The sequence below is a fragment of the Microcaecilia unicolor genome, chromosome 8 (assembly GCF_901765095.1).
Source record: "Microcaecilia unicolor chromosome 8, aMicUni1.1, whole genome shotgun sequence".
Classification (NCBI taxonomy): Eukaryota; Metazoa; Chordata; class Amphibia; order Gymnophiona; family Siphonopidae; genus Microcaecilia; species Microcaecilia unicolor.
Genome location: NC_044038.1, coordinates 203,303,361 through 203,326,281, shown reverse-complemented (window position 1 = coordinate 203,326,281; position 22,921 = coordinate 203,303,361).

Genomic DNA, 22,921 nt, shown 5'->3' with positions numbered 1-22,921 from the left:
CCTACCTGCACCTGTTGTGTGGCTCTGATTTGACCTAGTTTCAAGCCTGCCCTTGTTCATAAGTACATAATTATTGCCATACTGGGAAAGGCCAAAGATCCATCGAGCCCAGCATCCTGTTTCCAACAGTGGCCAATCCAGGTCACAAATACCCGACAAGATCCCAAAAAGTACAAAACATTTTATACTGCTTATCCCAGAAATAGTGGATTTTCTCCAAGTCCATTTAATGACGGTCATAAGTACATAAGTACATAAGTAGTGCCATACTGGGAAAGACCAAAGGTCCATCTAGCCCAGCATCCTGTCACCGACAGTGGCCAATCCAGGTCAAGGGCACCTGGCACGCTCCCCAAACGTAAAAACATTCCAGACAAGTTATACCTAAAAATGCGGAATTTTTCCAAGTCCATTTAATAGCGGTCTATGGACTTGTCCTTTAGGAATCTATCTAACCCCTTTTTAAACTCCGTCAAGCTAACCGCCCGTACCACGTTCTCCGGCAACGAATTCCAGAGTCTAATTACACGTTGGGTGAAGAAAAATTTTCTCCGATTCGTTTTAAATTTACCACACTGTAGCTTCAACTCATGCCCTCTAGTCCTAGTATTTTTGGATAGCGTGAACAGTCGCTTCACATCCACCCGATCCATTCCACTCATTATTTTATACACTTCTATCATATCTCCCCTCAGCCGTCTCTTCTCCAAGCTGAAAAGCCCTAGCCTTCTCAGCCTCTCTTCATAGGAAAGTCGTCCCATCCCCACTATCATTTTCGTCGCCCTTCGCTGTACCTTTTCCAATTCTACTATATCTTTTTTGAGATACAGAGACCAGTACTGAACACAATACTCCAGGTGTGGTCGCACCATGGAGCGATACAACGGCATTATAACATCCGCACACCTGGACTCCATACCCTTCCTAATAACACCCAACATTCTATTCGCTTTCCTAGCCGCAGCAGCACACTGAGCAGAAGGTTTCAGCGTATCATCGACGACGACACCCAGATCCCTTTCTTGATCCGTAACTCCTAACGCGGAACCTTGCAAGACGTAGCTATAATTCGGGTTCCTCTTACCCACATGCATCACTTTGCACTTGTCAACATTGAACTTCATCTGCCACTTGCACGCCCATTCTCCCAGTCTCGCAAGGTCCTCCTGTAATCGTTCACATTCCTCCTGCGACTTGACGACCCTGAATAATTTTGTGTCATCGGCGAATTTAATTACCTCACTAGTTATTCCCATCTCTAGGTCATTTATAAATACATTAAAAAGCAACGGACCCAGCACAGACCCCTGCGGGACCCCACTAACTACCCTCCTCCACTGAGAATACTGGCCACACAATCCTACTCTCTGCTTCCTATCTTTCAACCAGTTCTTAATCCATAATAATACCCTACCTCCGATTCCATGACTCTGCAATTTCTTCAGGAGTCTTTCGTGCGGCACTTTGTCAAACGCCTTCTGAAAATCCAGATATACAATGTCAACCGGCTCCCCATTGTCCACATGTTTGCTTACCCCCTCAAAAAAATGCATTAGATTGGTGAGGCAAGACTTCCCTTCACTAAATCCGTGCTGACTTTGTCTCATCAGTCCATGTTTTTGTATATGCTCTGCAATTTTATTCTTAATAATAGCCTCCACCATCTTGCCCGGCACCGACGTCAGACTCCCCGGTCTATAATTTCCAGGATCTCCTCTGGAACCCTTCTTAAAAATCGGAGTAACATTGGCTACCCTCCAGTCTTCCGGTACTACACTCGATTTTAGGGACAGATTGCATATTTCTAACAGTAGCTCCGCAAGTTCATTTTTTAGTTCTATTAATACTCTGGGATGAATACCATCAGGTCCCGGTGATTTACTACTCTTCAGCTTGCTGAACTGACCCATTACATCCTCCAAGGTTACAGAGAATTTGTTTAGTTTCTCCGACTCCCCCGCTTCAAATATTCTTTCCGGCACCGGTGTCCCCCCCAAATCCTCCTCGGTGAAGACCGAAGCAAAGAATTCATTTAATTTCTCCGCTACGGCTTTGTCCTCCTTGATCGCCCCTTTAACACCATTTTCGTCCAGCGGCCCAACCGACTCTTTGGCCGGTTTCCTGCTTTTAATGTATCTAAAAAAATTTTTACTATGTATTTTTGCTTCCAACGCTAATTTCTTCTCAAAGTCCTTTTTTGCCCTCCTTATCTCCGCTTTGCATTTGGCTTGGCATTCCTTATGATCTATCCTGTTACTTTCAGTTGGTTCTCTTCTCCACTTTCTGAAGGATTGTTTTTTGGCTCTAATGATTTCCTTTATCTTACTGTTTAGCCACGCCGGCTGACGTTTAGTCTTTTTTCCCTTTTTTCTAATACGTGGAATATATTTGTCCTGAACCTCCAGGATGGTGTTTTTAAACAGCATCCACGCCTGATGCAAGTTTTTTACTCTGCGAGCTGCTCCTTTCAGTCTTTTTTTCACCATTTTTCTCATTTTGTCGTAATCACCTTTTCTATAGTTAAACGCTAGCGTACTTGATTTCCTAGTTTCACTTCCTTCAATGCCAATATCAAAACCGATCATATTATGATCACTGTTATCAAGCGGCCCTCATATCGTTACCCCCTGCACTAGATCATGAGCACCACTAAGGACTAAGTCTAGTATTTTTCCTTCTCTTGTCGGCTCCTGAACTAGCTGTTCCATGAAGCTGTCCTTGATTTCATCAAGAAATCTTATGTCCCTTGCGTGTACAGATGTTACATTAACTTTCCTTTAGGAAGCCGTCCAAACCTTTTTTTTTTTTTTTTTTTTTTAACTCCGCTAAGCTAACCGCCTTTACCACATTCTCTGGCAACGAATTCCAGAGTTTAATTACACGTTGAGTGAAGAAACATTTTCTCCAATTCGTTTAAAATTTACTACATTGTAGCTTCATCACATGCCCCCTAGTCCTAGTATTTTTAGAAAAGGTGAACAGATGCTTCACATCTACCCATTCAACTCCACTCATTATTTTATAGACCTCTATCATATCTCCCCTCAGCCGCCTTTTCTCCAAGATGAAGAGCCCTAGCCGCTTTAGCCTTTCCTCATATGCTACTATTATACAATTCTATACCACTACTACAAATAAAACTATCATTAACAGTTTCTATACCACTATAAATATCACTACTATTAAACATTTCTATAGCACTACTGAGAATATCACTAGAATTAAATATTTCTATGGCATTACTGAGAATATTACTAGCATTAATCATTTCTATAACACTACTATGAATATCTCTACTACTAAATATTTCTATAGCACTACTACAAATATCACCTACTATTAAACATTTCTATAAATATCACTAGCATTAAACATTTCTAATACTGCTGTGAATGTCTCTTACTACTAAACACATCTGTAGCACTTCTATGAATATCATTAGCATTAGCCAAAGCAGGAGTAGAGGATGATATGATGACCAACTCCACCAGGGAGATGAAGTTCAAAGTGGTTTTATTAAAGCACCAAAGCAAGAGGACCCAATATGGGCTGTGTTTTGGTAGACACGGCCTCCTGCCTCAGGAGTCACTATGCACAACTTAGGGGTTCATTTTCAAGGCACTTACTACTAATTATTTCTATAGCACTACTAGACATACACAGCACTGTATACATTATATGCAGGTACTTTCTCTATTGCTAGAGGGCTCACAATCTGTTTCTGTACCTGGGGCAATGGAGAGTTAAGTGACTTGCCCAAGGACACAAGGAGATGCAGTGGGAATTAACCCTGGTAGCCAGGATCAAAGCCCGCTGCACTAACCATTAGGCCACTCCTCCCTCTGTAACTATGGAACTTAAGTCTAAGTGCTTTGAAAATACGCCTCCACTACAACTAAGAGCAATGTCTGGTGCAGAAGACAAAGCCATTAAAAGCAGCAGCCTTCACAGCACTGCAGTGTGAACGGTAACATACCATGGACAATTCACAGGTCAGCATTAAGCCAGGCTATGAATTGTCCACAGTGTGTTACCATCCACACTGCAGCGCTGTGGAGGCTGCTGCTTTGATTGGCTTTGTCTTCTGCACCAAACATCGCTCTTTAGTTGTCTCAGAGGACCATTTTCGATATGACGTCTAAGTCTGACTTTGGACGTTTTGCAAAAAAAGTGTCCAAAATCTGAATAGGAAAGGAGGTCATTTTCAAAAAAGAAAAACATCTATCTTTTTTCAAAAATACTGTTTTGAACACTGTTTTGTGATCTGGATGTTTTGTTTTTTGGTCCATTTTCAAGAAAAAAAAATGTCCAACTGCAAAATGCACAAAATCAAGCCAATGGGATGTAGGAGGAGCTAGCATTTTTAGTAGACTGGTCCTCCAGGCATTCCAGGAAAGCATAGGACACCCTAGGAGGCACTGCAGTAGACTTCATAAAATGCTCCCAGTGTCGGGTCCTCGAGGCAGAACCGGAATTCGTGAGCCCTTGGACCACTGCTGAGGAGCGGCAGCAGCAGGCAAGACCACCCTGGAACTGGATACAAGGAAGAGCAGGACTGGAACTCTGGACTGGAGTAGTAACTGAGGCAGGCAACTAGAACAGGAACAGCTTCACCTGCACTTGGCCACCGTTCCTCAGGAGTTGAGCTCCTGAGTGCAGGTGGCCGGCAGGACTTGCAGGACAAGGCAGGAACTGAAGATCCAGAGGACCCACCCTGGGTCTGGGATACACGAGGGAGGCTAGGCATGGAACTAGACTAGGACTGAAAGCTGCACGCAGCCACTAAGCCAGAAACACAAGACAGACTAAGGAGACAAGCCGTACACAAAGGCTAGGCAGGAGCAGGGGCTAGGATATACACTCAGGCTATACACACTAGCTAGGCAGAGACAGGATTCAGGATATACACACTAGCTAGGCAGAGACAGGATTCAGGATATACACTCAGGATATACACACTAGCTAGGCAAAGACAGGATTCAGGAAATACACACTAGCTGGGCAAAAGACAGGACTCAGGAGATTCAAGCAAGCTTGGCAGAAACAGGACTTAGGAGATACAAGCGAGCTTGGCAGAAACAGGACTCAGGAGATACAAGCGAGCTTGGCAGAAACAGGACTCAGGAGATACAAGCGAGCTTGGCAGAAACAGGACTCAGGAGATACAAGCAAGCTGGGCAGAAACAGGCAGAGGAAGTAACCAGGAGCTAGCAGAGTCTTGGGGCTGGCAGCAGACAATGGAGAAAACCTGGAGCTAACAGAGTATTTGGTCAGGCAGCAGGCAGAAGAATAAACCAGGAGCTAACAGAGTCGTTGGGCAAGCAGCAGGCAGAAGAGTAAACCAGGAGCTAACAGAGTCTTTGGGCGGGCAGCAGGCAAATGAATAAATCAGGAGCTAATAGAGTCTTTGGGCAGGCAGCAGACAGAGGAATAAACCAGGAGCTAACAGAGTCTTTGGACAGGCAGCAGACAATAGAATAAACCAGGAGCTAACCGAGTCTAGGGCAGGCAGCAGACAAAGGAATAAACCAGGGATAGCAGAGTCTTGGCTGAAGCTTCAGCAGCTCCAAACACAGACAGGGACAAAATGGCTGAAGCTTCAGACTCCAAACACAGAGCAAGGCAAAAGAAGGACTAGCAGTCCACAGGCACAATAAGCAGAATGGCAATAGCCCACACGGAAGGACTAGCAGTCCACAGACACAAAGCAGAAGGGCAGCACCCACACAGAAGGACTGGCAGTCCACAGACACAAATAGCAGATGGGCCAGAGCCCCAGAGAAAGGCTAAGTAGCAGCGCAACAGTGCACTCACTAACCTGACGACCTTTTAGCATAACACTCTATGCAAAGGCCATGAATGCCAGTACAGCACTTCCTTATGAAGGCCCTCACTGATGATGTCACCTACTGCAGGACAGGAGTAGGGAACACACTCACACCAAGGAGAGGCTTGGAACACATAGGAAGTGAACACACAGGAAGGACAAGCAGGAGCCATCTTAGATGCTGGCTCCTCAGAGAGGCATAGCCCACACAGGTGAGATCTAGTGAAGCAGTCAGCACACAGAGACAGAGACAAAACTAACACAGAAACAAACAGAAGCCAGCACATATGCTGACCCCCAGAAATAAGGTAAGTCTGAGGGTGGTCACGACCAGACGTGACACCCAACTACACATCTCACCATTGCTCCCTTATCTTGTCTGTTGAGCCCCCCACAAAACCCACTACCCCTAACTCTACACCACTACCATACCCCTTATGGATGAAGAGGACACCTTTATATGTGGGTACAGTGGGTTTCTGGTGAGTTTTGGAGGGCTCACAGTTTTCTCCGGGGGCCTGCATGCTGTTCCAATGGACTTGAGTATAACTAGGGTTACCATATGGCTCCAGAAAAAGGAGGACAGATTGAGCCAGTCTGGGTTTTATTTCCATTGCTTTCAATGGAAGCAAAACCCGGACTGGATCAATGTGTCCTCCTTTTTCTGGAGCCATATGGTAACCCTAAGTATAATGTCTGAGGCTGGGGGTGGGAGGTTGTTAGTGACCACTGGGGGAGTAAGGAGAGGTCATCCCTGATTTCCTCCAGTGGTTATTTAAAGCACCTTTTTGTGCCTTATTCGTTAAAAAAAAACAGGTCTAGCATCTTAGTTTTAGTCCTGGACAGTTTTGTTTTCTTCCATTATGGCTAAAAAAACATCCAAGTGTTATGATTGCCCAGTTCCCATCCTTAACATGCCCCTGACACTCCCCTTGTGATTTGAACACACTTCTGACAGACTTCATAGAAAAACGTCTAAAAATTGGTTTTCAAGATACCAATTTGGATGTTTTTCTCATTTGAAATTGAGCCCCTCAGTGTCCTAAGTTGTGCATAGTGACCCCTGAGTCAAGCTGCTACGTCCCTCAAAACACAGCCCATGTCAGGTCCTCTTGTTTTGTTGCTTTAATAAATCCACTTTGAAATACATCTCCCTGGTGGATTTGGTCGTTCTGTCATTCTCTACTCCTGCTTTGGTTTCTGTGTTTGGATTTCTGCAGAGGGTATCTTCCTGCTTCTGCTTTGCACTATCATAAACATTTACTACTACTACTTATAATTTATATAGTGCTACTAGATGTACGCAGCGCTGTACTCTGGACATAAAGAGACAGTCCCTGCTCGACAGAGCTTACAATCTAATTAGGACGAACAGGACAAATAAGAGATAAGGGAATTACTAAGGTGGGAATGATAAAACATGGGTACTGAACAAGTGAGTAAGGGCTATGAGTTACAAGCAGCATCAAAAAGGTGGGCTTTTAGCCTAGATTTGAAGACAGCCAGAGATGGAGTTTGACGTACCAGCTCAGGAAGTCTATTCCAGGTATATGGTGCAGCAAGATAAAAGGAAGTCTGGAGTTAGCGGTGGAGGAAAAGGATGCAGATAAGAGAGATTTACCCAGTGAACGGAGTTCCTGGGGAGAAATGTAGGGAGAAGTAAGAGTAGAGAGGTACTGAGGAGCTGCAGAGTGAATGCACTTGTAAGTCAATAAGAGGAGTTTGAACTGTATGCGGAAATGGATAGGGAGCCAATGAAGTGACTTGAGGAGAGGGCTAATATGAGCATTTCTAACGATATTATACTGACTCCAAAGATGGCTGATCCTGTTCAGATCCAACCTTCTTATTAGCAGCCTGAAAGTACCTATACTTTACAATACATTTGCAAGGAAATTTTAAACAGAAAAATAGCTCCTAATTAGAGAACTGCAGGTCTCATCAGCAAGAAGTGTCTTCTGTGTTCTTGGGTCTACCTCGAGACATCTAGGTGCATCCTTATATCTTAATGTCCATAAATAAGTCTCTCTCATCTTTAAAGAAAAGCTGTAGAACCAGGTCACTATCAGTTTTTAAAGCAAAAGTCACCATCAGCCTTGTAAGTTCTTTCAGATCTGTATCAGATGTTTTCAGAAACATTTAAAGCTACTGATCCCATATCAGACTGTATTTCATTAACTGGCTTCTTCTTAGATGGTGGCAAGTAATATACTTGCACCTTAGGTGGTAAAGAATCTTTTGGTAACTTCAAAATCTCAGTTAAATACCTAATGAAAACTTCTCGTGGTGATCTTAAGGGCACCTTTATCACCAGTATTAAACATGTATATAGAACTACTGTGAATGTCACTACTATTAAACATATCTATAGAACTTCTCTGAATATTATTACATTAAACATTTCTATAGCACTACTATAAATATCACTTATATTAAACATTTATATAATACTACTGCAAATATCACTACTATTCAATATGTCTATAGCACTACTGTGAATATCACTACTATTAAACATTTCTATAGCATAACTAGGTATATGCAGCATAGTACAGATGCCTACCACCGAGAGTGTGTTATAGTTCTATGGAGCTTGCAATCTCATTGAGACACACAGAAAAGACAAATAAATGTCGATAGTCATCAGTTTATTACTATAAAACATGGGCCCTTACTTCTCCACATGTAAATAGTGGCATTTAAAAATTTAGGTTGCACAAATGTATAATGGTGATTTCAGAAAGCCACTAGTTACACCAGGAGAGCCACATCACACAGATATTTCAAAGGGTCATGGTGGAGGTGTGGTTGGGGTGGGGCTTGGATGGGACAAAAATGTTCATGTATATCTCCCATTTGGCAAAGGGACTACATATGTATAGGGAAAATTTTCCTGTTTGATTTACACTGGCTTAGAGATGTGCATGGATTTTTTTTTTTTTAAAGTGCTTCTTTTGGTCGAGGCTTTACACGATGGATTAAGTGATATTCCCTATTGTTGTTTCTGTCTCCAAAATAAAAGCAAATTAAAGCCTCACTACTTAATTGGCAACATTTTCCTTTGTAGATTTCTATAATGGGGCATCAGTACCTCTTAAATGTGGAAGCTGTGCAATCATTATTTCTACATGGAAGGTGCCAGGACTGTGCTGTTCATTTTATCCACGTGCATATTGGTGAAATAACTTCCCCCACTGTGCTTGCTAACAAATACACCTGCATTCCTGCAGATATTTCAGAAATGCAGAACCTTTTCTGTAATACCTCCGGAATGGAGTAGGTCCCAGATTGGATGTCTAAATTCCAGTCTCCACGTTCTGGGTAAAATTGGGCTCATAATTCCTTAAATTAATTTTTTCCATATTCCTACTAATTGCAGCTGAACACAGCTGGGAAGGGAAAGCATTCCATATTCATAGGTGCTGGCTCCATGTGTGCTTCTAAATCCTGATGTACCCTTGAGTCAGATTTAATCCTGGAGACCACACAATGAAGGGACCCCCCGTCATGGTTTTCTTGGCATGATTCAGGAGTAGTTTGCCATTGCTCTGGGTGCTTAGCCCACTACTTTGCTGCGTTCAGTAGGTTCAATACCCCAATCATTTTGAAAAGCTATCTTCTATGACTATAACAGCAAGTAAGGGATAAAAAAAATAATCACTTAATTTAAAGAAAGAAAAGTATATTTTGGATCAATTTTTCTTAGATATAAGATACACATATAACCATTGAAAACACAGACAATGTTATGCAGGTACCCAACAGGGAAAGTACATCCTATTGGTTTACTACTTCTTAAAATTGAACAGGGGTCATACTTGCATCTTAAAACATTATTAACTTTATACAAATCTTATGTTTGTCCAACTAATCTTCTTTTAACAGGTTTTATTCTTGAGGAAGGGTCTATGTCTGCAATGTACATATTTCATACATATGCATGAAGAATCAGCCACTACACCACTGCTTAAAGCTTCCCACCCACTTTTCCTAACAAAGGCTGAATGAAAAATGCATGTGCACAATTCCAGAAGCTGAAGCACTGTTACATTCATTGCATGGGGTAATGGAGCCCTCTACTGTCAAAGAATGGGAATTTCCACGGAGTGCGAGTTTGATAAGGTTTTTATACTAAAATAAAGAGGTGTGGTAGCCGTGTTAGTCCACTAAAATAGAACTGGCCTGGTTCTCCTTTCAAAACAGCAGTTATGAAGTGAAAAATGGGTGAAACCTTTATATTTTGTTTCTTTCTTTCCCTAAAATCACCATTTCGCTTCATTTTTAGTAACTTAGGGGCCCTTTTACTAAAGGGTATAATGCACAGTTACCATGCACACACAGGCAAAAAAAAAAAACACTGCTGCATGGCAACCTACACGTTACTGATTTTTTAAAAATATTTTTGGGAGGGGTTGTGTCATGGGTGTGGAAGTGTAAATTACCTAGTGTGTTATACTTAACATGTGCTAACTGGCTAACACAGAGTTGACACCATTTGTACATACAGCTATCAGACCTGTGGACGAGAACCAAGAGGGTGGTCAGCAGAGATGTTTGAGTGAGCAGCTCCATTAGTGCTCTATTGCGACTGCTTCTTTTGCAAACTCTAACTCCATTTATTATGGGAAAGAGAAAGGGAAAAGCAGGGTTTACACTCCTGATTCAGGTCAGACCCTAGCAATGATGCAACTTACATCTTTCGGTCTGCTCCCTCTGCGATGGTAGAATCTGCTTCAGTCACGCAGGCTTCGGCGTACAGCAGTGAAAGGGTATATTTCAGCCAGAAGCGAGAGCAGCTTCTGCACAACCCAGAAGTACGAGCCATGGAATTGGAATACGCTTGTCTGACGACAAGGAGAGTCGATTGAAGCCTGTCCTGTTGAAGGGGCTCACCGCGTCAACATCCTCCCCCTGTAAGAAGTGAGAGATGTGGTGTTTCTGCATCCAGATCATCGATTGGAGAAGGTCAAGCTGAAGGAGGAGAAAATCGAGGGAAGGCTCAGCTTGGTCTGCAGGCGTTACAAAGACCAACCACAGTGACACGAACCTTATTCTACCACGACATTACTGTATTTGTTCATACCGGAATTGGCGAATGCCTTTACGGTACTATGTAAGCCACATTGAGCCTGCAAATAGGTGTGAAAATGTGGGATACAAATGTAATAAATAAAATAAATAAATAAATCTTTCTAGGATGCTGTGCAGGGGGTGAGTTCATCTCTATCAACTGTGGTTTCCAAACTGGTGGATGATGTTGATGGAATTTTTCAAGTCTCATCGGAACAACCTCAGAACTTGAGGGGCCCTTTTACTAAGCAACGGCAAAAAGTGGCCTGCGGCAGTGCAAGCGTGTCTTTTGGGTGTGCGCTGGACCAGTTTTTGCTACGTCCTGGGAAAAGGGCTTTTTTTTTTTTTTTTTTTTTTTTTTTTTTAAAGAAGCCAGAAAATGGATGTGTGGCAAAACAAAAACCAATGTGCATCCATTTTCGGCCTGAGACCTTACCGCCACCCATTGACTTAGCGATAAGGTCTCACACGCTACTCAGGGGGGTAGGCATGCAGCGCTCGTCCACTGTTGTTTACCACAAGGTTAAGCGCCACATGGTAGAAAATATTTTCTACCGCATGTTTTCGATGAGTGCCAAATTCAGAATTACTGCCTAGGGCATGTGGTAGCTGGGCGGTAATGCTGATTTGGCGCGCATGCTGGATGCGTGTAAGCCCTTAGGCGTCTTTGTAAAAGGGCCCCTGAGTGACCAATGCAGTAGGTTGGAGATAGTAGAGACTAAGGCACAGGCTCTTCATGAGGGAAGATTGGCATTTATTAAACACCAACCCCCCCCCCCCCCCCCCCCCCCCAATATTTAAAACCATTTAACCGGCCAGGAACGGCACCTGGCTAGTTAAATGATACATAGCCGGCTTTCCAGCGATATTCAACAGGAGATAGCCCCAGCTATCTCCTGCTGAATATAACTGGTTAGCAGCTAGTGGCTAGTCAGTTATATCGTGTGATATAACTGTGTATCTGATGATTTTTAGCATGGGTTTGGCAGCCATCATTGGCTACATGTATAGTAGGGAGGAGTGGCCTAATGGTTAGTGCAGCGGGCTTTGATCCTGGCAACCTGGGTTCAATTCTCACTGTTCAGTTCCTTGTGACCTTGGGCAAGTCACTTAACCCTCCATTGCCCCAGGTACAGAGAAAGTACCTGCATATAATATGTATAGCACTGCATACATCTAGTAGTGCTAAAGAAATGATTAGTAGTAGTATGTCTTTGGCTGGTTTGAATTTAACTGGCCAGTGCCAAATATTGGCTTGGCTGGTTAAGTTCAAACTGGCCAAAAATAAATCGGATATTCTCTTATCCACTCTCTCATTACCTCTCGCCTTGACTACTGCAACCTACTCCTCACTGGCCTCCCACTTAACTATCTATCCCCCCTTCAATCCATTCAAAACTCTGCTGCGTGTCTTATCTTCTGCCTGGACCAATATGCTCATATCACCCCTCTCCTCAAGTCACTTCACTGGCTTCCGATCAGGTACCGCATACAGTTCAAGCTTCTCCTACTAACCTACAAATGCACTCAATCTGCAGCCCCTCACTACCTCTATACCCTCATCTCCCCTTACGCTCCTACCCGTAACCTCCGCTCACAGGACAAATCCCTCCTCTCAGTACCCTTCTCCACTACCGCCAACTCCAGACTCCGCCCTTTCTGCCTCACCTCACCCTATGCTTGGAATAAACTCCCTGAGCCCATACGCCAAGCCCCCTCCCTACCCATCTTCAAATCCTTGCTCAAAGCCCAACTCTTCAATGTCGCTTTCGGCACCTAACCATTGTACCTCTATCCAGGAAATCTAGACTGCCTCAATCTTGATTGACTTTTTGTCCTTTAGATTGTAAGCTCCTTTGAGCAGGGACTGTCCTTCTTTGTTAATTGTACAGCGCTGCGCAACCCTGGTAGCGCTTTAGAAATGTTAAATAGTAGTAGTAGTAGTAATATTCAATGCCGATCACCAGAAATGGCCCTGCACTGAATATCTGGCATTAGCGTCAATCACAGGAGTTAACGGGGCTAATTCCCGCAGTCTGAATATTGGCCTACTGTAAAGTAGAATATTTAGAGAACCTGCTTAGGAAGAATAATTTAAGATTTCTAAATTTCCAAGATTCCCATTGATTTCTGCTTTAGCTATGGAACATAAATATTTGAAGTATTATAGATGCCAGTAGAATCGCTACCTCCATTGGTAAGAGCACAATATTTTTTTAACCTTACAGCAACTTTGGCGGTTTTTTTTTAACCTTACAGTGTCTGGCTCGATGCAACGTACAATCAGCAGTCGATGGTATTTGTCTTAGACTGTTTGAATTTCATTATTAATCTAGATTGTGAATATACATCCTGACCCCTGAGGCAGGCGCTTGTGCGCCGAAACACGGCCCGTGTCGGGTCTCGCTCTCAATAAAGGATGGTAATTATCTCTTTCTTGGTGGCACAGTGTTGCTTTTTTTGTTCTTATTTATTTGTATGCTGTTATACCCTCTCATTTGTGACTGTATCTACTCCCTATACCACCATAGCACAGCTCAAGCGTATACTCACTTGTGAGATTTAACTTCTTCACACCACCTCTGCGTCGGCTTAAAACATACTCAAATGATTCTCATACAACCGGTTGTCAATTGAGCAACTTCGCTTTTCTATGTATTAGTAGCTGCTTGCACTCTGCTTTTGCTTATGCCTGTTGACTACTTTTTGGAGTGAATAAAAATAAAGAGAAGAGATTAGAATTGGGAAGACCTAGCAGACACCTGGCTCCCCAGAGGCCCACCAGATCCTTCCACAGGGGCTAAGGCGTTCTCACATTTATACTTTTTTTTACCCAGCTATCCATCCCCTCCTTCTCATCTGCCTATCTATTCCTTTTCACTTATCATCTCTCAACCAGTTTTCATTCTTCCCATTTTCCAGAATAATCTTTCCCATTTTTTATTCTGATTCTTTGTCCTGTCCAGCTAGTTTTTTTTCCCTCTAAATTCCTGAGTCAGTTAGCTCCTGATACCTTCCCTTATCTCCTTAAAATACAAACTAAGGATTGCTGTAGCAATGTGGAGCTGATGTTTTTATTTATTTGGATTTTGCTCACACTTTTTTCAGTTTTAGCTCAAGGTGAGTTACATCCAGGTACACTGGGTATTTCTCTGTCCCTGCCTGGAGGGCTCACAATCTAAGTTTGTACCTGAGGCAATGGAGAGTTCAGTGACTTGCCCAAGATCACAAGGAGCAGCAGTGGGATGTGAACTGGTCACCTCTGGATGTGAAGACTGGTGCCCTAACCACTAGGCCACTCCTCCATATCTCCATACTGGCATCTTTTAAGGCAATTTATATGTGTAAGTCCCTTGTCTGAAGAGCTTCTGTCACCATTTTTGCCATACTCAATGTGCACTGAACTCTCATACATTCCCATCAGCACTGCTACACAGTTCACACACTCGGATCCAAGATCCTTGTCCTGAATCATGTCTTTAATATTTAATAGAAGATGTACAAGAGGAGCTTACCGCTGCATATACTCTGGGTCTGCAGCAAAAGGTACCACTTTCCTTTCACCACTGACACCTTAGAGATACTTTGACAGAACAATTACACTCGAGTATTGTGTCCAATTCTGGTCGCCGCATCTCAAAAAAGATATAAAGGAATTGGAAAAGGTGCAGAGAAGGGCGACGAAAATGATAAAGGGAATGGAACGACTTCCCTGTGAGGAAAGGCTGAGAAGGTTAGGGCTCTTCAGCTTGGAGAAAAGGCGGCTGAGGGGTGATATGATAGAAGTCTACAAGATAATGAGCGAATTAGAGCGGACAGATGTGAAGCGTTTGTTTACACTTTCAAACAACAACAAAACCAGGGGACACAAGATGAAGCTAGAATATGGTAGATTTAAAACAAATAGGAGAAAGCTTTTCTTTACTCAGCATGTAGTTAAGACTCTGGAACTCGTTGCCGGAGAATGTAGTGGCAACAGCTGGCCTTACGGAATTTAAAGAGGGTTTGGACAGATTCCTGAGGGAAAAGTCCATTGAACATTATTTTTTAAAAAATGGGGGGGGGGGGGGGGGGTTGCCGGGTTCTTGAAGCCTGGATTGGCCGCTGTCGGAGACAGGATGCTGGGCTTGAAGGACCCTTGGTCTTTTCCCAGTATGGCGGTGCTTATGTACTTATGTAAATTAGCCACCCTCTGGAGTACAGCTCTTTCTATCTTAGTATCTGTGTCCCATTTTAAAGCTCATGTTCTGTCTCTACGCAGCAGCTCTACAACCTTTTCTCAATGGGAATTACAATAAAAGTTTGCCCTTCGGCTTTACGTAGCTCCTCGACAGACATTTCACATGGGTCTGTCCTCCACAGGTTCCTGTTTGAAATATGGCATGCTGGGAGTAACACTGAGGCACATGTTTTCGACCTGCCCTCTGATTACACTCTTGAGACAAGTTTCTCAGCTTTGGCAAGTGGCCTGGCATATGGACCCCATGTTTCTTTTTGATTGCTCCCATCTGACTTTACCTGTGCCCCAGGGCTTGTTTGTATCTTGGTCAACTATTGTAGCCAAAAGAGTCATTCTGCTGGAGTAGCTTGCCCCCCCCCCCCCCAATAGTCCCCTCCCTTCATCAGTGGTGTGTACAGATGATTGTGCTAATGCGATGCAGCGGCTGGCGGTTCAAGACATCTCTCTTCAGTCAAGGGACTTAAATTTCAGTGGCTCTGGACTCCACTTTGGAACACGCCGTTTCTAATAGCTCGTAGTCAGTTACTAAACTTAACAGCTCTTTCCATCCTAATCATGTATGGGTGGTTTTGGGAGAGGTGGGGAGGGTAGGAGAGACTCTAGATTAATGAGGATATGTTCTATTGTATTTTGTGTTTTATATTATTGCTACTTACATCAACGAAAAAATGAAATATAAATAAGGGCAGGTTTGGACTCCTGTACTGACCCACTCTAGGGTAGGCAGTCACTTCAAGATAGTGAAGCTATATTGCAGTTTCCACACTGAGCCTGCAACCAACGGCAAAGATATACCAAGTGTCGACAACCTTGCGAAATACTTCAAGGAGAAAGTTATACTATTACGACACAAAATACCCGCCAGCCCTATAGAATACACCACTCTTCTAGACTGTCTAGATCCAGAAGAAGGAACACACCCAGCAGACAGAACCTGGACCGAATTTGAACTACTGTCAGAAGACCTCATCTCTAAAACTCTCAAAAGATATGCCACATCCAACTGCAAACTAGACATATGCCCAAATAGCCTCATGAAATCTGCTCTTCAACAATTCATAATAGACCTAACAAACCATATAAACTACATGCTACAAAATGGACTCTTCCCAAAAGAAAAAGGAAAAATCTTACTCACCCCAATTCCTAAAGATACAAAGAAAAACACGAGCGAAATAACCAACTACAGGCCAATAGCATCCATACCACTAATAACCAAGATAACCGAAGGTATGGTAACTAAACAACTCACAAACTATCTAAACAAACATTCAATACTGCATGATGCCCAATCAGGATTCCGTTCGAATCATAGCACAGAAACAGTATTAGTCACCCTTATGACCAAATTCAAACAAATAATTGCAACTGGCAACAATATACTCCTCCTACAATTTGACATGTCAAGCGCCTTCGACATGGTTGACCATGGAATCCTATTACACATACTTGAATACTTTGGCATAGGAGGAAATGTCCTGAACTGGTTCAAGGGGTTCCTAACCCTGCGTTCGTATCAAGTCACATCAAATTCAACCACATCCAAGGCATGGACACCTGAATGGAGTCCCACAAGGATCACCTCTCTCACCAACTATATTCCAACTAATGATGATCCCTTTAGCAAAACTCCTATCAAACCATAACCTCAACCCATATATATATACGCCGATGATGTGACAATATACATCCCATTCAAACAAGACACCAAAGAAATCTCCAACGAAATCAATCAAAGTCTACACATCATGAACACATGGGCAGATGCATTTCGCCTGAAATTAAACGTAGAAAAAACCCAATGCCTGATACTCACTTCCTAATACAATACAAAGGAATTCAACGCGATAAACACACCAAACCTAAACCTCCCAATCTCAGAAACGCTAAAAATCCTTGGAGTCACTATCGACCGCCACCTAACACTCGAAACCCACGCAAACAACATAACCAAGAAGATGTTCTACTGCATGTGGAAATTGAAAAGGATAAGACCATTCTTCCCAAGATTCGTCTTCCGCAGCCTAGTGCAATCCCTCGTCCTCAGCCATCTGGATTACTGCAACTCACTATACGCAGGCTGCAAAGAGCAAATACTGAGGAAACTTCAAACAGCCCAGAACACAGCAGCCAGGCTCATCTTCGGAAAACCAAGATATGAAAGGGCAAAACCACTACGAGAGAAATTACATTGGCTTCCACTTAAGGAACGCGTTACTTTTAAAGTTTGCACATTAGTCCATAAGATCATTTACGGCGAAGCCCCAGCGTACATGTCTGATTTAATAGACCTACCACCCAGAAACGCTAAAAGATCATCCCAAACACACCTCAACCTCCACTTCCCTACTTGCAAGGGCCTGAAATACAAGACGCTACAAGCGTCAACCTTTTCCCACATGAGCACGCAGTCTTGGAATACACTACCGCGCAACCTAAGAATGATTAACGAACAAGCTTCCTTCCGTAAACTACTGAAGACTCACCTGTTTGAAAAAACTTACGGAAAGAGCCAAAACACATGGAGTCCATACTCACTGTTCATCAATGCAACATACATCCACTTCTGATCCCTCATCCCGTAATCCAGTCAATCATACATTTATTCATGGAACTATGTACACCATAAGTCTTTGTGTCTAACACTGCCCTTTTAGCTTCCCATTGTCTCCTTCCAATGTTTCTATGTTGATGTCCCATTGTTATATTCCTAATGATATTTGAATGTCTCGCATAACTCTGTACAATGTAATCCATAACCAAGTTGTAACAAATGTTTTTCCATTATTCATATCTTATTGTAAGCCACACTGAGCCCGCAAAAAGGTGGGAAAATGTGGGATACAAATGCAATAAATAAATAAATAAATAGGTGGTAAAATGTGGGATACAAATGCAGCAAATAAATAAATAAATCTCCTGACTTCACTCTACCGCAGTAGAAGCCTGCTTGCCTGACGTCACCCCCCCCCCCTACATCACACAACTCCGCCCCATTGAGCGGCTGACACAGGAGGCGTGGCTGAGGCGCGCGCGCGCGCTGGGCTTTGACGTGTTGAGCTGTAGGTTGCTGACTGGTTGGTACTCGTTACGTGGCAGTGGCAGCACAGGGGATGCTGGGGAGCATGCTTATGTGTGCGCGCAGCCATTGGTGCTGAGTGGAGCACCCCGATGGCCGCCTTGCCCCCCCCCCCCAAGAGCAAGTTGATGGGGGTCACTGAGGACGTCGCCGACCAGGTACCAGGGGGAGGAGGAGGAGGGCAAGAGAGGCTGATTTGTTGGTCGGGACTGTTGTTACTTGGCAGCGGCAGCACACGGGACGCTGGGGAGCGTGATTGCATGCACGGCCCTTGGTGCTGAGTGGAGCACCCCGATGGCCGCCATGCCCCCCAAGAGTGACTTGATGGGGGGCCGCCGAGAATGTCGCCGACCAGGTACCAGGGGGAGGAGGCGGGCAAGAGAGGCTGATTTGTTGGGGGACAGAAGGGGCAGGAGAGGCTGATTTGTTGGGGGGAGAGGGGGCAGGAGAGGAGAGAGGGAGGGAGGCGTGGGGGTCTGGAACTCGGAGGAGAGGAGAGGGAGGTAGGGGGGCCTGGAACTCGGACGACTCTCTCACACACACACATTCTCATACACACACACACACACACATGCTCTCTCTCTCTCACACACACACATACACTCTCTCTCTCTCTCTCACACACACACACTCTCTCTCTCTCTCACACACACACACACTCTCAGAGGATAACCTTGCTAGCACCCGTTTCATTATTAGTCAAGTAATTACTGGGTCAACTGCAGGCAGTACTGTTTTTATCCCACGTATTGAACTAGCACCATCTAACACTGACCTCCCATTTACATTATATAGAAAACAATTTCCTGTGAAATTGGCTTTTGCAATGACAATTAATAAGTCACAAGGACAAACATTTGAAAAAGTTGTCATTTTCCTACCAGAACCAGCGTTTACACATGGACAACTGTATTTTGCATTTTCACGAGTTTGTAAGTCTTCTGATGCAATTGTTAAAGTTATAGATGGTCTGGAACAAGGAAAGCTTTTCCCTCATTGTGACAAAGTTTACACAAAAAATATTGTTTATAAAGAAATTTTAAAAATCTAAAACATTATGTTTGCAATTAAAGTTATTTACATTCTGCTTACTGTCTATTTTTTTTAAAATACTATACATAAAATTTTCTAAAAAACACAATATTACTCATTATATACCCTGATTTTTGGTAATGGAGCCTTTAAGAAGATAATTGCAATTACATCATCATTTTCCTAGCGCCCGTTTCATTTCCTTCAGAAACGGGCCTTTTTTACTAGTATAATTATACATCTGTAAATATATTAAACTTCTGTATTTGTACTACATTAAGTTCTAATTGTTCTTCCCCACCTTCTTCTACAGATTCTGGGAGATAGCAGTGACTCAGGCCAGCACAGACCTGGCATTTCTGCAGATCCTAGATCTCAGGGGACAGTGAAATTGTGGCATTTTATACCTCCCACATACTGTGCTTCAGCTGAAATTGTAGTCAGCTAAGGTTCTGAGGCACAAGGAAAGCTTGGTGGGGGGGGGGGGGGGGGGGAGAGGGAGGAGCACTTTTTTCTTGTGCATTAAAAACGGTTCAGTTAAACATGTAATGTAATGCACTGTAATTTTTTTTTTCCACTGGGTCATTAGGCTTAAAGCTACAGGGCAAGTTTTTCATTGTTCCTCTTACATCAACCAAGCATTCATCCATATAGAGCACGCATGCTTAGGACTATTGACCTGATGGGTTTAGAGTAAGATATTGCCCCATTCGTTTATAAAGATATATAGTCATAGGCAAAAGTTTACAATTATTACTTTGTCTGAATACAGGTTATACAAATCATAAAACCCAGCTTTCAGCATTGTCTATAGAAGATTTTCCATTGCCTGTCAGCATTTGCAGCGATAATTATTGTCATTGTTGAATGTCTATATGCATTCAGGCATTGATCTTCCCAGTTTTCTGCAGAACTCTAGTTGTGCCTCCTGGCTTCACACAGCTTTGATCCAATGTGTCAGGTCTGCCACCTCATTTTTCATCACTATCATTATTTTAGTAGCTCAAGGTGAGTTACACATTCAGGTACACTGGGTATTTCCCTGTCCCTGGAGGGGCTCACAATCTAAGTTTGTACCTGAGGCAATGGAGAGTTAAGTGACTTGCCCATGGTCACAAGGAACAGCAGTGGGATTTGAACTGGTCACCTCTGGATGACAAGACCGGTGCTCTACCCACTAGGCCACGCCTCCACTCATATTTTTAACAATAAGAACACAATAGCCATACTGGGTCAGACCAATGGTCCATCTAGCTCAGTACCTGGCAGAAACCCAAATAGTAATGACTTCCATGCTACCAATCCCAGGACAAGCAGTGGCTTCCTCATGTCTATCTCAATAGTACACTATAGACGTCTCCTTCAGGAACTTATCCAAACCTTTTTCAAACACAGATACTCCAACTGCTGTTACCACTTCCTCTGGCAACAAGTTTCGGAGCTTAACTAATTTTTGCGTGAAAAAATATTTCCTCCTATTTGTTTTAAATCCAGAAAGAAAACATTGCGAGGCTGGTACTAAGAACGGCTAAGGGGGAGCCCTTGACACAGCCTTTCAGGGCGAAACATGCATGTCGGGCATTGTTGAACCCCTGGTCTGACCGTTCAGTGCAAGTTAAGTATTGCTTATAAGTAACTTAGAGATTAAAAAGTAAAATGAACAGTTAAATAAGTAAATGAAAAAACAGTTTAATAAAATACTATCGCCAGTGAGGATTTGGGTGCTGTTGAATGTCCAATAAAAGAGTGAAGTTGGTCATGTGCACTGCTGAGGCGATAAAAAACATAAAAAACATATGAATGATTTCTATATGATATATGGTTAAGGTGGAGGTTAAAACCATATATGAGCCTTGTTAGGGGAGTATTTACAGCAGATCAGAAATTTCATGCTTGAGTTCTTTGAGTACCCTTGGATGTATGCCAATCGGTCCAGGTGATTTATTACTCTTTAATTTGATGATTTGGCTCAGTACATCTTCCAGGTTTCACAGATTTCTTTCAGTTTCTCTGCATCTTCACCCTGAAAACCATTTCTGGTACAGGTAGATCTCTTACATCTTCTTCCATAAAGACCGGAAGAAAGAGTTCATTCAGTTTCTCCGCTATGACCTTGTCCTCCCTGAGTGCCATTTAGATGTACATAATTATTGCCATACTGGGACAGACCAAAGGTCCATCAAGCCCAGAATCCTGTTTCCAACAGTGGCCAATCTAGGTCACAAATACCTGGCAAGATCCCCCCAAAAGGTATGACACATTTTATGCTGCATATCCCAGAAATAAGCAGTGGATTTTCCCCAAGTCCATTTTAATAATGGTCTATGGACTTTTCCTTTAAAAAAGGTTTGGATGGCTTCCTAAACCCCACTAAGCCAACCACCTTTACCATATTCTCTGGCAATGAATTCCACAGACTAATTACACGTTGAGTGAAGAAAAATCTTCTCCAATTCGTTTTAAATTTGTAGCTTCATCAAATGCCGCCTAGTCCTAGTATTTTTGGAAAGAGTAAACAGATGCTTCACATCTACTTTTTCCACTCCATTCATTATTTTATAGACCTCTATCATATCTCCCCCTCAGCTATTTTTTCTCCAAGCTGAAGAGCCCTAGCCACTTTAGTCTTTCCTCATAGGGAAGTCGTTCCATCTCCTTCATCCTTTTCCTCACCCTTCTCTGCACCTTTTCTAATTCCACTATATCTTTTTTGAGTTGTGGTGGCCAAAATTGAACACAATATTCGAGGTGCGGTCTCACCATGGAGCGATACAAAAGCATTATAATGTCCTCATTTTCGTTTTCCATTCCTTTCCTAATAATATCTAACATTCTATTTGCTTTCTTAGCCGCCACAGCACACTGAGCAGAAGGTTTCAATGTATCATCAATGACAACACCTAGATCCCTTTCTTGGTGGGTGACTCCTAACGTGGAATCTTGCATTACGTAGCTATAATTCGGGTTTCTCTTTACCACATGCATCACTTTGCACTTGCTGACATGTCATCTGCCATTTACATGCCCAGTCTCCCAGTCTTGTAAGGTCCTCTTGTAATTTTTCATAATCCTCTTGTGATTTAACAACTCTGAATATCTTTGCGTTGTCAGCAAATTTAATTACCTCACTAGATACTCCCATCTCTAGGTCATTTATAAATATGTTAAAAAGCAGCTGTCCTAGCACAGACCCCTATGGAACCCCACTAACTACCCTTCTCCATTGAGAATACTGACCATTTAACCCTACTCTATGTTTTCTATCTTTTAACCAGTTTTTAATCCACAATAGGACATTACCTCCTATCCCATGGCTCTCCAATTTCCTCTGGAGTCTTTCATGAGATACTATGTCAAACGCCTTTTGAAAATCCAGACACAATATCAACTGGCTCACCTTTATCCACATTTGTTCACCCCTTCAAAGAAATGTAATTGGTGAGGAACGATTTCTCTTCACTAAATCCATGTTGGCTTCCAATTTCCTAAGGTCTTCCAGCAATTTTTCACAGTCCACATTTATTTTAATAATTTTGAATAGTTGTGTCATCTGCAAATTTAATCACCTCATTTGCTCCGATTTCCAGATCATTTATAAATATGTCAAATAGCACCGGTCTCAGTACAGATCCCTGTGGCACTCCATGAGGAACTTTGTCAAAAGCTTTCTGAA